The sequence below is a fragment of the Ranitomeya variabilis genome, chromosome 8, assembly GCF_051348905.1.
Source record: "Ranitomeya variabilis isolate aRanVar5 chromosome 8, aRanVar5.hap1, whole genome shotgun sequence".
NCBI classification, from domain to species: domain Eukaryota; kingdom Metazoa; phylum Chordata; class Amphibia; order Anura; family Dendrobatidae; genus Ranitomeya; species Ranitomeya variabilis.
The window spans coordinates 217,355,288-217,370,620 of NC_135239.1; the positions used below are offsets into that span (position 1 = coordinate 217,355,288).

Genomic DNA, 15,333 nt, shown 5'->3' on the forward strand with positions numbered 1-15,333 from the left:
AACACTACATGAAGGTCAATAGACACAGGTGGCTGAATTGAAGGAATTGCTTCATCACCCATCTACACTGATTAAAAAGTTACAAGCTGAGGATTTAACTTCTGGCACTTTTCTAAAGGAGTGGAAGAACTTGTTGTTTTGCCTGTCCCAAAGAGATGGCATTGCTGCTTCAATGAAACGGAGAGACACACTGCTATTCGAAATAAAATAAATAAAATTCTTCTGGCAGCTGTTTATGTGGACCAGAGTCATCGTATATTGCTGGATGACCAACAGCTTACTAAAGGAACAGAAGCTCTGATTGAGGTAGCAGTTAGGATGAGTGGGCTACAGGACGGCCAAGAGGACTCGGGTCCTGCCAGTGCTGCTGCTGCCGTTCCTTCATCCTCATCTGATGAGGAGATTAATTTCGACAAGTATTTGAACAACATGGAGCAGGCAAAGTGTTGCTGCAGGGAAAAATATTCCATTCCCATAGAAAACAGAGACCATCTTTCAGCAACATTTTTCACTTGCTCTCAAAGAAGTAGAAGAGTTCAATCGTTCCTCAAAACTGACTGTGCACAAGGCAATTCCTTTATACCGTGAAATTGTTAGAGATGTCGCCCATGTGGTTACTGCTTTACCACCAACCAAAGTTACTGTAGAGAGATCGTTCTCCAGCCTTAAAATAATTAGGTCAGATGTGAGGTCATCTATGAAGGAGGATCTGATGGAGGCGATACTATTTCTCAGAACAAATTCATAGACTGCACAAATGCTATTCAGTACGTTTTTTGTTGAAAACTATTTTTTTCCCCCCACTTACTGCAGAGTGTATAATAAATTGTAAATATGCAAAAGTTTTTTGTTCTAAAGTTGTACTCCAATAAATGTATTTTATGTTCTATCTAAATGGCTTGATTATTGTATCATAATAATGATTAAAAGCCTGATGTTACCATTTTACCACAGTAAATTTATCACTTAAACACGAGCCATGCATGAGGGACTTGGAGTAGAAGTCGTGGAGTCGGTGTCACGGAAATTGAGGAGTCGGAGGTTTGGCTTACCGACTCCACAGCCCTAATACAAACAGCCTAGAACTCGAGTAATGAAAACTTGATGAACAATCTGCATTAAGATCAATCCTGTAGAAGCCTAGATGGGTCCACCAGGGTCTTCTCCGCCGTTCTCTTGATGGTATCCAGACATCGGGTTGCTGGTCTTCCTCTTCGCCTTGTTCTTTCTATTCTGCCGCCCATGATGTCCTTCTCCAGTGATTGCTCTCTTCATACCATTTGTTCACAGAAGGGAAGTCCTAGCTCGGTGATCCTTGCTCCCAGTGACATGTCTGGCTTGGTTTGTTCTTCTTTTCATCCATGGTATTGATAACCTCCTTCTCTAGCAACACAATTCGAAGACATCGATTCTTCTTGTTTCTTTATCGTCCAGTTTTCGCATCCGTATGTTACTACAGAAAAGACCAGACTATGTACGAGCCGTGTCCTCGTCGCCAGTGAAACGTTCCTCGATTTGAAGACCTTGTCCAGTGACTTCATGGTTCATTCACCATAGCTAATCTCACGTTGACTTCCGGTGTTGTCGCGTCTTGAGTGATCATCGACCAGAGTAGGCTGAAGTCCACTAAAACTTCCAGTTCATGTCAATAAATCTGCCCCAATACGTCTCGGAGTCCAGGCTTCCTGACCAGGGGGGGTGTTGCGGTTCAGCTGGTGCTGGTCTTATTACGAGGCGCTAATGCCACATGTATTTGCAGTTGTGCGGTCATCCAGAAACCATGTCCTGGTGAGACTGACAGGACAAACAAGTCATTAACAAGAGACGTCCTGCAGCTCCGCTCCCCAGACAGGTGATTGCCCGCTCCCATCTGTTCCAGCGCCTCATGTTGCGCTGCCGCCATCTTTAGTCAGTCCGATCGTCGGCTGCTCTCCCACCTTCTTCTCACCCCTTCATATTTTGTTTCACATGCTGGATTTTGTAGCTAAAATAAACAACCCTCTGCCGAGAGAAAGTGACAAGCTGGGGGGGAGGCAAAGCTGGAAACCATGAGTCAAACAGGAGGAAACTGAAGGTCAAACATTAGGATGGCGTAAGATCTGTAGTGACAAGAAAGATTAGAGGGATACCAGATAGGATGTTAGCAGGGGCTGGAGATTGCATCCGAGCCGCAATGTGCTGCAGATTTCAGTCCCTTGAGTTTGCTGTGGAATATTTGCTTTTCCAGAGTCCTAGGAGGCCTGGGAAAGTGAAAAATGGGAAGATCGGGGATGATGCACAGCAAGAACAATCTGCAGCCATTTATAATGCACACAACCTTCAGCCCTTTTCCATACCACAAGGCACCAAACGCCATGCAAATGATCAACTGTCCATCTCGGCACAGCTGGAAATTCACACTGTGCACATTTTAAAAATCCGCAACCTGCAAAAAAATAAATAAAATAATAATAATAAAAAGTACTGGTAGTGATATAAAGCAGTGCATTATTCATGAGATGTGGACACACAGGTATCCCAGGGCTGAAATTACAACCATCATCTACGGCCGCCTCGCTCCTCATGAATTAATTAGTGCAGAGTTGGGGGATCACCTTTCAGTAGTAGGAGGAGGCCTGGATGCCATACACATTACATGTGGCACTTAACCCCTTCTCGCACCATACAGCACAGGGGTGATATGCGATACCCACAGATCAGGCCGTCATTATCGGCAATGAAACGCAGCACTGCGAATACAGAGCTGCCCGCTGTATAAAGAGCCGGGATCTACAGAACACTTCATGGATACAGCATCAATCTCCGACTACCTGACAACTGGATGCAAGAAGCATTGTCCTGTACTACAGAGCAGGAGACAGGCGTGCCCCCGTCACCTCACCCCACACTGGGCACGCACCACCCTGCCCCTTGTTCTATCTGACCCCAGACAGGATTACCCAAACTAATTGGATTTTCAGTTCTGCTGAATTTCTGCTTTACGGAGGGGAATGTGTGATGATGATGATGGTTCAGCTGCATAGAATTCATGAGCACAAAAAAAAATGAATAAATAAACACCCCAGAAAACAAATTCAATCTAAAAACGCCTATAAAACATACCAAGGAAAATGTGCTGCAAGTAGGAGAAAAACTAAACGTGGTCTCCGGCAGCATTCCTGCACAGACATGATGACCGGGACATCTGTAATCTTCCATCATCACCTAAGCCAATAATTTCCTTCAGTTTGATCACGGCCCGGATGTCACCAGGGATCAATCACTCTAATTGGAGCTTATCTATACATTATTGTGCCGGAGATTACAGAAAGCAGCGATGATCCGCCACAGATTAAAGCAGACTGTGCACGGAACTGCGCCATTCACATTCCCCCCCAGGTATTGTGGCCACAGAGACTTCACTGCCCAGCTTTTAATACTTTCTCAGAAATTCCTAAAAAATTGGCGCAGTGTCTGTCACCTCCGATGCATTGAGCTGCTGCAATTTATACACAAAGCATACGACTATCCGAGGCTCGTCTGCCGCTGTCCAACACCAACCGCTGCCGGCACGGGGCGAGCAACGCTCAATGTGCACCATCACACGGCAGTCCTTCATCCTCATCTCTATTTCTGGTGTCCCAGTTCTACAAGACTACAAAGCAGAAAATGTATAGATTTATGCAAACGCCGGTCTGGAGGCTCCGAACAGCGCGGTATAGAACCACATCAAAGATTGGGGAGATCAGACAAGAATCTAAAGCAGACTCCACAATCACATGAAGACGGCAACGCGCTCTGCATTGCTGAGTGGATTATGGGCGTCAGCAGGGACGTATGTGCCATAGAATAAGCCGACCAGTTTATACCAGTCACTGCTTAAAGGGGCAGCAGACGGTGCTCACCAGGACAGGGTCTACAGGCAGCAGATGCTTCAGTCCGGAGAAACTACCTAGTTACCGCCAGTCGACCGTGGACATTACAGAGATTCCCTAAACCTTCAAAAATCAGGCAATATTGAAAAATAAGTAAATGCTTCACACAAACATTACTGCCATCTAGTCCCCAGGAAACAAGTGACTAAGAGGAATAGGAATGGGCTCCACTACCACATCAAACCCTAAAGAAAATTCCATCATTACCAAATATCAGACCAAGTTCTGCCATCCTGGAGGTTCAATGCATGAGGGCCAAGGTCTGCCATGCTGGAAGTTCACTGCATTGTACTTATCGGCCCAAGGGCATCCATTACTTGGAGCTTTCTAGCCCTTTCCAGGTGACATCCATTTAACTAGTGTCCATGAGTAAATTAAAATCTAGATCTAGTCAGATTTTTGCGTCTTCATGTAATACTGGGTCTGCTCTCACGTGGGAACACAACAGCAACTGAAATTGTACAGCTCCACACCCAACAACTGAGCCGCATACATGGAGGTGTGGATATTTATGCAAGCTGGAGAACTAATGCAGCTCTTGAACGAGGGTGCAGAGGCTCTAAGGAGCAATGTCGTCCCCTGGATCCACACACTACAGCTGCGGTAAGTGGCCTCTGCCGCTGGAGTCACGGTAAACACAACTTCCTTTAATTCGCCTTTTGAACAATGAATAAATGTAGCGTAATCCACAGTCTGACACTGCTCCTCGTTTCTACCCACACACGTGTGAGCATTTACAGCAAGCATGTCATCCAGAAACTAACCTGCAGCGTCATCTGTTATCGGCTCCAGCGTCTAAATCCACAGCCGGCATCCTAAACGTATACTAATTAAAGAAACAAACCAACTGCTCAATCAGAGAGTCCACTGAGTGACGTCGATTTAATGTAGTGAACCAAAAAGCCCTAATCAAAAGGTCTTCTGGAAAATGATTCACAAATCTCATCCCCGAGCTGGAAATCTGAGAATTAAAGGGGAAATTCTTGGGTCTCCACATCCCACGGACAACAGAACTACCAAGAACGAGGATCGAAATCCAAGATACTCGCTCAGAGGAAGGATGGAGTTACACCGATCCTAAATTATATGGAAAACAGACAACCCGAGGGATTGGTGTGAGGCCTCAGTGAGGACCACTGCATATACAACAGCTGAATGACAAATACCTAAAAATCTTCCCTCCAGATTGATGGACTTAATACTCCATGTGCAAGGATCAGAGCGGAAAGTCATCTACAGACTGGGGTGGGGGGCAGGGCTGGGGGTTTCTTGGCTCGGCTGGCGCTTGGCTCCTGATGCCCTCCTGTGCCGTTACCATAAAACTTGTGAAATTCAGATGGTCAGCACTTAGAAGCTTTTGTGTTGCGTGAGAGGATTATCACATAAATGAGGTGGCCAGACTAAAGGGTCAATAAGGAGATTATAGGACACAGACAAAACCCAACGGCTTCATGGGCTGCTCCACGTGGAGGGGGTAACGACATCTTGTGGACTGTAGAGATCCACTTACAGACACAAGACATCGAGCGATCAATAAAGTGTCAGTCATCATGGTGAAGACACATGTAATCTGTCATCCTCCGATTACACAGCTTTCCACGTCCACCACCATCAGATGTAGAAAGGAAAGCAGCAAAGGCATAAATGCAGCAGAAGGGGCAGAATATCGCCATTCACTGGTGAACAGGTTCGGACTGGCACATGGGGGACACGAGAATACCCTGGGGGGCCCCACAATTCTCTACAGAACAGTCCTTGATTCACTATGTACAGACAGCATCTCATCATTCATTGATCTACCTAGTTCCTCATTTTACAGAAGCATAGGTGACATTCTTAATGAAAGTAACTTACTATCTGCACATAGTAGCCCCCAGTTACAGGTGGACCCTCAGAACCCCGGTCTGACACTGCTGGTGAAGATGTAAACCGGGGCCCAGTGTCCACACCGTAGGAGAGCCCGGCGGAGGAACTGACAGTCATAAGCAAGGAAAGAAGAACAACCTTTCCTGGAAGTAACAAACACCGACTGTCCACAAAGGGTGGCAAAGCCTCAGTGCAAGAACGCCAATAAACAAATGAGGGCGGCAAAAAGGAATGACAAAAACCCCTCAATCTCCACCTCTTTCCATTGTTGCTCACCATCACTATTAGGTTATGGTCACACAAGGTTTTATAAGTGGAAACAGATTCAGGAAACACTTTTTTCACGAGACGTTTTCTATTCCTTACACAGTTATGAAGAGGTTTTTTCTTCCTTAGAGCTTTTCAGCCTTTTGATTTGACACTTTGCAGAGGTTTCCTTCAGGATCGTCTTCAAAGAAGTGACATGCAAACGTTTAACACCAACCCAGGATTTAAAACAAAACCTTAAGCAAGGTGGATTTCCCATAAAAATGAAAGGTTTTCCAAAAGTTTTTTTTTTTCCGGAGGATTGGGAGCGTATATGATCCCCACAGAATGTAACATCCTGCTTCTGGAGGTAACCGTACAGACGTCAGGAGACAATTTCACTTTATTAGTTACCTAGAAGCACGCTGTCCATAAAGGTGACCGTCACCGTCCTGCACATCCCATCGCCGCTGCGTTCATTGCTCAGCTACCTCCTTGCTGTATTAAGGCTGCAACGTCTCGGCCTTCATGATCTACTGTAGGTTTTGTTGGCTACAATTTGTGAGAACATTTTGTCACAGATTCTCTTTAGTATTATTTTAGGCAATAGGCCGAGAGATAAAAATATTCATCTGCCCAGAGTGAAAGGCGATGATGCCTAAGAGGGACCGCGGCTTCGTCAGTTTGATGGAAACTTTAGCAGAATTGGGTTAATTTTTGCTTTTATTTGGACAGATGAGGCTTCTTCTAGGTTCACATTGCATTTTTGGCCAGTGTTTAGCATACACACCATGAAAGCCTCCATCATTAATATAATATGATTGCAACATACCGTAGGTCATTAAAAAAAAAAAAAAGTCAACTCTGTGGTACCCTTCATTACCTGGACTTTGTGGATGGAATAGAACAGTACTTCTGCACTCCATCCCGTATTTTGTGGCACACATGAGGCTAGGGTCACATTGCGTTCTGTGACCGCGTTTAACGGACTACGTTACACCGCAGCATAACTCGGTGTAACGTAGTTCGTTAACGCCGCCATTGCCTTTAATGGCGAACGCATCACTAGCGCATGCCCACATTGGGCGTGCGCTAGCGATGTGCCGTCATTTGAGTGACGGACTGAACGCTGCTTGCAGCGTTCGCGGTCCGTTCCTCGCTAGCGCAGATCGGGGATCTGTGCTAGCGGGATCGGCTAACGCGATCCCTTTTGGGACATTGCGTTAGCGCAGTCCGTAGCGCTATGCGCTAAACGGACTGCCCTAACGCAATGTGACCCTAGCCTTAGCCCAACAAAGCCCCATACACGTGTTTAGGAGGTAGGTCCACAGCATCGGAGAGCGGGAAGAATGAAACATGACATTTTAGCCTCTCTTTGCTGCCTTGGACATTATTTCTTCAGCTGGGTGGAAGGTTGAGCCAAGTTTGCAGAGTTCTTCGTGTGGTGCATCGCACTTTTCTCAGAATACATGTTTGGCGTGGATGACGGAAGGCCGGGCTGTGGCTTCAGAGCCAGCTTTGAGTGGAGGAGTAAGAAGAAATGTACTAACTACACCTTCAATACCAAAATATTAATATTGTGTCAATAAATGCAAAGATTGCTCTATATCTACTGTCATTGGAATTAGCTGCAAAAACGAACATCCCAAGGCCGATATTCAGCCTCTTACTACGGTAAACTCATTCCCAACTCTTACTCATGAGCCATTGATACAGAGCTGTCAGCATTGTGGTCAGTAACCAGACTCCTAAACGACAAATCTGCAAGTGATCAAGAAAGCAGAAGAGACTCCGTAAAATGGCGGAACATCCCATATAGCATAAGGCCCATAATTAATGGCGCAAAATAATAATAAGGCTAGGTTCACAGGTTGTGTTTTTTTTTCCCGCAGGCAAAACCTGCTCTCTTGGCAGTAAAGAAGCAACATAAAAAAGCAGGTTTTGCTGATTGTTTGCCGCGTTTTTGGTACTTTTTTTAGTCAGGCTACATTTGTCTCTTGTCCATGCTGATAAAGTTTAATGCATAAAAAAAAAATAATAATCTGATTCAACTTCAAAATGGTTTTGGCAACAAAAAAAAAAAAAAAAAAAAAAAAGCAGTAAAACTTAATACCTGCTTTTTTTGCACTCAAGCAATGGGTGAAAAACGCTGAAAGAAGTGGTATGCGGCATTTTGCTAAATATTTTGATAAAATATTCAGGGAATAAAAAAGTGTGTGCATGAATCTCAGACTTTGCATTAAACAAATATCTATCAAATACTGCAAAAACGCAATGTGTGAACATAGCCTTACTAGGGATAAGAACCTTATAGTCATACACGTCCCTTTAAGTTTTTAGCACCACACGTCCATAATCTGTGCACATAAATGGCTCCGCTGGCACAGACTTCTCCCTGGGCTTAGATATGACGAGTACACCGCCGTCAGTACAAGTTCCCATATAAAACACTTGGCCGTCACTTTTTTCCAATCATTCACTTGTCGTCTGTAACTGACATCAACTTCATCAATTAATTAACAGAGCTCAGTAATTGCAGGGACAGAAAAAAAGAATCCCCAGAGCGACAACACTTCTAATGGGGAAAACCTGAGCCTGACGGGGCAGAAAAGCAAAGGATTGTCAGACACTGATGGAGAATGCTGGGGGTTGTAGTTACATTACAACTTGTCCACAAGCCTAGAACATTACAGACCCCATAAAACGGGGCATCACGGTGTTATAGGAGGGTTCTGGCAAATTCACTGCATCGTGTAGGTAGGTTTACACAGGACGTTTGTGCAGGGTTTTTTTAATGCAAATTTTAAGCTGCGTTTTATAGTACCAGCAAAGTCTGACATTACAGAAATCACAAGCACGCACATTGTTTCCTCCTCCCCCCCCTCCATCAGGATTTTGTGCTTTGCATGTTTTTTTGCACAATGGAGCATGTCACTTTTTCACCCATTAAAATGAATGGGTGGTGAAAAACGCTGAAAAAAAAAAATGCACCAAAAACGCAGGTATCAGATTTTGTTGCGTTTTTTTTCCCCCAAAACCTGATTCTATAGAATAGGACATTTTCTCAAAACTAAACTTTATCAGCATACACAAGAGACAAATCTAGCATGCCCAAAACACAGCAAAAAAATGCACAAAAGAAACATGCCCTTTTCTGCCAAGAAATCAGGTTTAGCTGCAGAAAAAAAAAAAAACACTGAAAAAATGCCTAGTGTGAACTTAACCTAAAGCTGACAGCTGCGGAGGTGAATGCCGTTGTCTATACCTGGTGACCGGTGATCTGTCCCCTCAGCTCCAGTAACCCACAAACTAACAGGTAACGGAGAATAATCCACACAGGATTGTCAACAGGACTTGGGACCTTTCATCTCCTGAATCCAGTCCACAACCTGAGCCAATGCCACAAGATAACAGCACCCATCATGTCTGAACACCAAATCATCATTTACATACAGAGCTCAGACAAACAGACTCATTCTACAAACACAGTATACACACATTGTTTATATCCCAGAGCTGCACTCACTACTCTGCTGGTGCAGTCACTGTGTACATACATTACATTACTGATCCTGAGTTACATCCTGTATTATACCCCAGAGCTGCACTCACTATTCTGCTGGTGCAGTCACTGTGTACATACATTACATTACTGATCCTGAGTTACATCCTGTATTATACCCCAGAGCTGCACTCACTATTCTGCTGGTGCAGTCACTGTGTACATACATTACATTACTGATCCTGAGTTACCTCCTGTATTATACTCCAGAGCTGCACTCACTATTCTGCTGGTGCAGTCACTGTGTTCATACATTACATTACTGATCCTGAGTTACATCCTGTATTATACCCCAGAGCTGCACTCACTATTCTGCTGGTGCAGTCACTGTGTACATACATTACATTACTGATCCTGAGTTACATCCTGTATTATACCCCAGAGCTGCACTCACTATTCTGCTGGTGTAGTGGTGTTCCTGTTTCCATATACGCCCCAGCTGGATTAAGACTTATCAAACGAAAGTGAAATCATGTTAGGACATTAGTGTCACATAGTGAATCAGTAATCACACCCTGTGCCATGTAACCGGCTCGCTGTTACTCCGTGTCCACACATGAGGAAAAGGTTGACGAAAATTGACACTTAATCAGAATGATATTATGTCTGGTGAAATGATAAATGTCGATCACAGATCATGATCTAATCGTTCTCAGTCCAAGAACCAAAGTTCTCAATAAGATTTCCGCCTCTTCCCTCGGTGTCGCTCCTGTGAATGGACTCACTGCCTATTTCGACTAAATGTGAAGCCGCGAGCTGTGCACCAGACACGGGTGCCTGACGCTCCACAGTCCTCTGAGAATTGAGGGGCATTAAACATGTAGATATTGGGGGCAGTGTGATTATAGGAGTACAGTCTGGAACATTGGGGGCAGTGTGATTATAGCAGTACAGTCTGGAACATAGGGGGACAGTGATTATAGGGGTACAGTCTTGCATATTGGGGGATAGTGTGGTTATAGGGGGAAACATATTGGCACACAAGGGAACGGTGTTATTACAGGGGTACAGTAGGCCACAGTGTAGAGTATGATTATAGGGGTACAGTTTGGCATATTGGGGGATAGTGTGATTATAGCAGTACATATTGGCACACAAGGGAACAGTGTGATTACAGGGGTACAGTCTGCCACATGGGTTGAGGGTGCGGGGGTTTATCTTCTGCGGCGGTGCTTTAGGATCTACCATGTCCACATGTGACCTCTAGGAGCGGCACGTCACCTTCCACAGTAACAGAGCTCCAGGTGTGAATACCAGTCAGTGCCCGGACTCGTGCCGAGTGTATGGGGCCGGAAACTTGGGTCTACACAGAAACAGGTCTCATGGCCCCTCACTCCTGACAAGATGAATATAGGGCAGGTGCTCCGAGGAGGACCCTCAAGGGTCGGTGCAGCAATCACTGATCAGTTTCTACAAAATGCTCCAAATCAGCTTCACTACAGATCGGTTGAGACTGACAAGCCGAGAAGTGGGAGACATATCGGAAGGGCTGATGACGGGCGAGTGTGAGGGCAATGGGTCCGGGGGAGCTGCGGAGGAGTGCTGGGTGGTACACCGTGTGCATGAAACATGGAGGAAAGGGAGAGATTGTGGTCAAGGTCTCCAAAGCCAGCACACGCGCAACCCTGCCATGGGGTCCCCACACACTAACTATACACCAGGGTCCCCACCCCCACAATATACATACATCAGGGTCCCCACCCCCACAATATACACACACATTATACATACATCAGGGTCCCCACCCCCACAATATACACACATACATACATACATACATACGGGTCCCCACAATATACATACATCAGGGTCCCCACCCCCACAATATACACACATTATACATACATCAGGGTACCCACCCCACAATATACACACTGGGGTCTCCACATACACATATTATACATACATCAGGGTACCCACCCCACAGTATACACACTGGGGTCTCCACAACCACACCATATATTCATATATTCTCCAGGGTCCACACACACTATAGACATTAGGGTCTTACACACATAGACACACAGGTGTAAGACGTGTGTGCGTGTATATACCGGGGTCTTACATACATACACATACACACCTCGGCAGCCTCCTCCATCCCCTCCTACCGGTTCCTCTGGGGTCTCCTCTGCCCCCTCTTTCCGCCGCTCACATCCCTTTGTGTCCCCTCACCGCGCCGGATTCACTCCCCTCCTCCTCAGCGGCGGCGGCACACAGGTGACTGCCGGTCACACACAGGTAGCCCTGGCCTCACGGTTCATGTCCCCGGCACAAAGGAGGCAGCGGCGGAGACAAAGTAACAAGTGTTGCAGACAGTGTTGCCGGTGCCGTGTGACAGCCGCTCCGGTGCAGTGTGACAGTGCAGGGTCACTCACCTAACACGACCCCGGCGATCCTTCCGTGTCCGGCAGAGCTTGGGGCCCGGGGAAAACAAATATCCGCAAGGTCCAGAGCGCACGGAGCACCGGGAACATCAGCGCGTCCGGTGTCAGTAATCCAGGGGAGATCCCGGCAGATCCCGAGCTCCGCAGCCGCTGCTTATCCTGTGCTCGCTGGAACTGAGCAGCTTGTGGCGAAGAAAGTCGCAGGAACTTGAGACATTTACATAAACCAGCCTCCTCCAGCCTGAGCCATCCTCCAGCCTCCCGGGAGCCGCCCCTCACCTGGCCTGCCGGGACCGGGGACCCCACCTGGTCACAGGACACCGGGGACCCTCCGCCCGGTCACAGGACACCGGGGACCCTCCACCCGGTCACAGGACACCGGGGACCCTCCACCCGGTCACAGGACACCGGGGACCCTCCACCCGGTCACAGGACACCGGGGACCCTCCACCCGGTCACCGGGGACCCTCCACCCGGTCACCGGGGACCCTCCACCCGGTCACCGGGGACCCTCCACCCGGTCACAGGACACAGGGGGCCCTCCAACCGGTCACAGGACACAATGGGCCCTCCACCTGATCACACTGATCACAGGACACCGGGGACCCTCCACCCGATCACAGAGGGGACACCGGGGACCCCTCAACCTGAACACAGAGAGGACCCCTCCATCTGATTACAGAGAGGACACCGGGGACCCTCCACCTGATCACAGGACACCGGGGACCCTCCACCCGGTCACAGGACACCCTCCACCCGGTCACAGGACCCAGGGGACCCTCCACCCGGTCACAGGGGGCCCGCCACCTGATCACAGAGGGGAAACCGGGGACTCTCCACCTGATCACAGGACACCGGGGACCCCTCCACCCGATCACAGAGAGGACACAGAGGACCCCTCCACCTGATCACAGAGGGGACACCGGGGACCCTTCAACCTGAACACAGAGAGGACCCCTCCATCTGATCACAGAGAGGACACCGGGGACCCTCCACCCGATCACAGGACACCGGGGACCCTCCACCCGATCACAGGACACCGGGGACCCTCCACCCGATCACAGGACACCGGGGACCCTCCACCCGATCACAGAGAGGACACAGAGGACCCCTCCACCTGATCATAGAGAGGACACAGAGGACCCCTCCACCCAGGGCTGGACTGGGACTAAAATTCAGCCCTGGCATTTGAAGTTACACAGGCCCACTTGTCACATGGTGACTGTATAATATCTTTGTACACTTGTAGGCAGGGCCGGTTTTAGGCAAAGTGGGGCCCTAGGCAAAGTTTAAAATGGGGCCCCAAATGCTAACATATTGCACATCACACAAATGCATTTCGGTTGTATTTACAAGCGCAGAGTTCAGGCCGCTAAATGAGTTTGATCAACACTACTGAAGTTGTTCAACACTTGTTTCCCGGCCTCTTTCCACCGTCTGAGAAAGAATGATGGGACAGAACGATCACTAATAGATCACCATACAGGATCATGTTATCAGCAGCACATCTACAGTTTACACCGGCGATGTGCTGCTGAGAACAAGGATTTTTGTTCCAGCAAAAACAATCTGAATATGTTTAGTAAATCTGAATATGAATCTGAATATGTTTAGTAAAATACACCCCATAGTCCTCCATCTATAATATAACGCTGGGAGCGTCACTCTGTCCGAAAGCCTTTATAGGCTGTGCAAGCGCCGGCGCAGTCTGGACCCCACAGAGTGACGCTCCCAGGAGATCGCGGTATGCGTAAGCACTGAAAACACACCGCAATCTCCAAAGGAGAAGCAGGGACGTGCCAGGAGGGTGAGTATGCTATATTCACCTATCCCCGTTCCACTGATGAGCGCTGCTCCGTCCTCCACATCCTCTGCCTGTGACGTTCAGTTCAGAGGGCGTGATGACGCGCTTAATGTGCGCCGCCCTCTGACTGAACAGTCACAGCCAGAGGACCTGGAAGACGGAGCGGCACGCAGCACTGGATCAGGGCCAGGTAACTATAGCAAATGCCGGGGGCCTGAGCTAGCGGCGACTCCGGCACCTGACCCCCACAGCGCGCCGGTGTCCCCGCCTGCTCAGGCCCCCAGCACTCGGCGCCCAGCACAACCACGCACAGCCGCCCGCACTCAGCACAGCCGCCCGCACTCAGCACAGCCGCCCGCACTCAGCACAGCCGCCCGCACTCAGCACAGCCGCCCGCACTCGGGCAGTAGAGCTGGAGAGAGAAAGATGGGAGCAACATATGGCAGAATGGAAACAGGAACAGGCAGAATGGGTGCAGCACATTACAACAGAATGGGGGCACAGGATGGAAGCAGCACATGACAGAATGGGGGCGCAGGATGGGAACAGCACATGACAGAATGATTGCGCACGATGGGAGCAGCACATGACAGAATGGGGGTGCAGGATGGGAGTAGCACATGACAGAATGGGGGCGCACACATAACAGGATGGGGTGCAGGATGCGAGCACATGACAGGATGGGGACGCAGGATGGAGCAGCACATGACAGAATGGGGGCGCAGGATGGGAGCAGCACATGACAGAATGGGGGCGCACACATAACAGGATGGGGGTGCAGGGTGGAGCAGCATATGACAGGATGGGAGCACATGACAGGATGGAGCAGCACATGACAGGATGGGAGAGCAAGATGGGAGCAGCACATACCAGGATGGAGACCATATACCAATATAAATGCTCGCCACCCGGGCGTAGAACGGGTTCAATAGCTAGTATATTATAATGTGCACCACAGTCCTCCATATAGTATAATACACTCCCTATAGTTCTCCATATATTAAAATATGCTGCTCAGTCCTCTATATAGCATAATACACTCCTCATAGTCCTCCATATAGCATAATACACTCCTCATAGTGCTCCATATAGTATAATGCACCGCCATAGTCATCCATGTACTGTAGTACAATTCACTTCCCATAGTATAATGCACCCCATAGTTCTTCATATAGTATAACGTATTCCCCATAATCCTCGATACAGTACAATGCAGCCCACATATAGTATAATGCAGCCACCACCCTACAGAATATAATGCAGCCACCCCATAGAATATAATACAGCCCACCTCCCCATAATATATAATGTAGCCCCCATAGAATATAATGCAGCCCTCCATAGTATAACACAGCCTCCCCCATAGAATATAATATACCCCCACAATAGTATATAACAGCCACATAGTATATAACACGGCCTCCCCCATAGAATATAATATAGCATAGCAGATAACAGCCCACGTAGCAGTATACAGCACAGCCCATGTAGCAGTATGCAGCACAGCCCACATAGTAGTATACAGCACTGCCCATAGTAGTATACAGCACTGCC

General features: G+C 47.9%; 1 protein-coding gene across 9 annotated transcripts in view; it reads right to left on the reverse strand.

The window, feature by feature from the left end:
- SEMA3F (semaphorin 3F) overlaps window positions 1–15,333 on the reverse strand; it is an 82,139-nt gene that overhangs the window by 62,376 nt on the left and 4,430 nt on the right. For 3 of the 9 annotated variants that reach the window (XM_077277111.1, XM_077277107.1, XM_077277103.1), the window contains exon 1: window positions 11,967–12,163. The exons of 5 other annotated variants lie outside the window; for them this stretch is intronic. The gene's annotated coding sequence lies outside the window, so the exon portion shown is untranslated. Of the gene's footprint in view, window positions 1–11,699; window positions 11,722–11,966; window positions 12,164–15,333 lie in introns of those variants that run through there. One more of the 9 variants, XM_077277106.1, reaches the window with a different exon arrangement.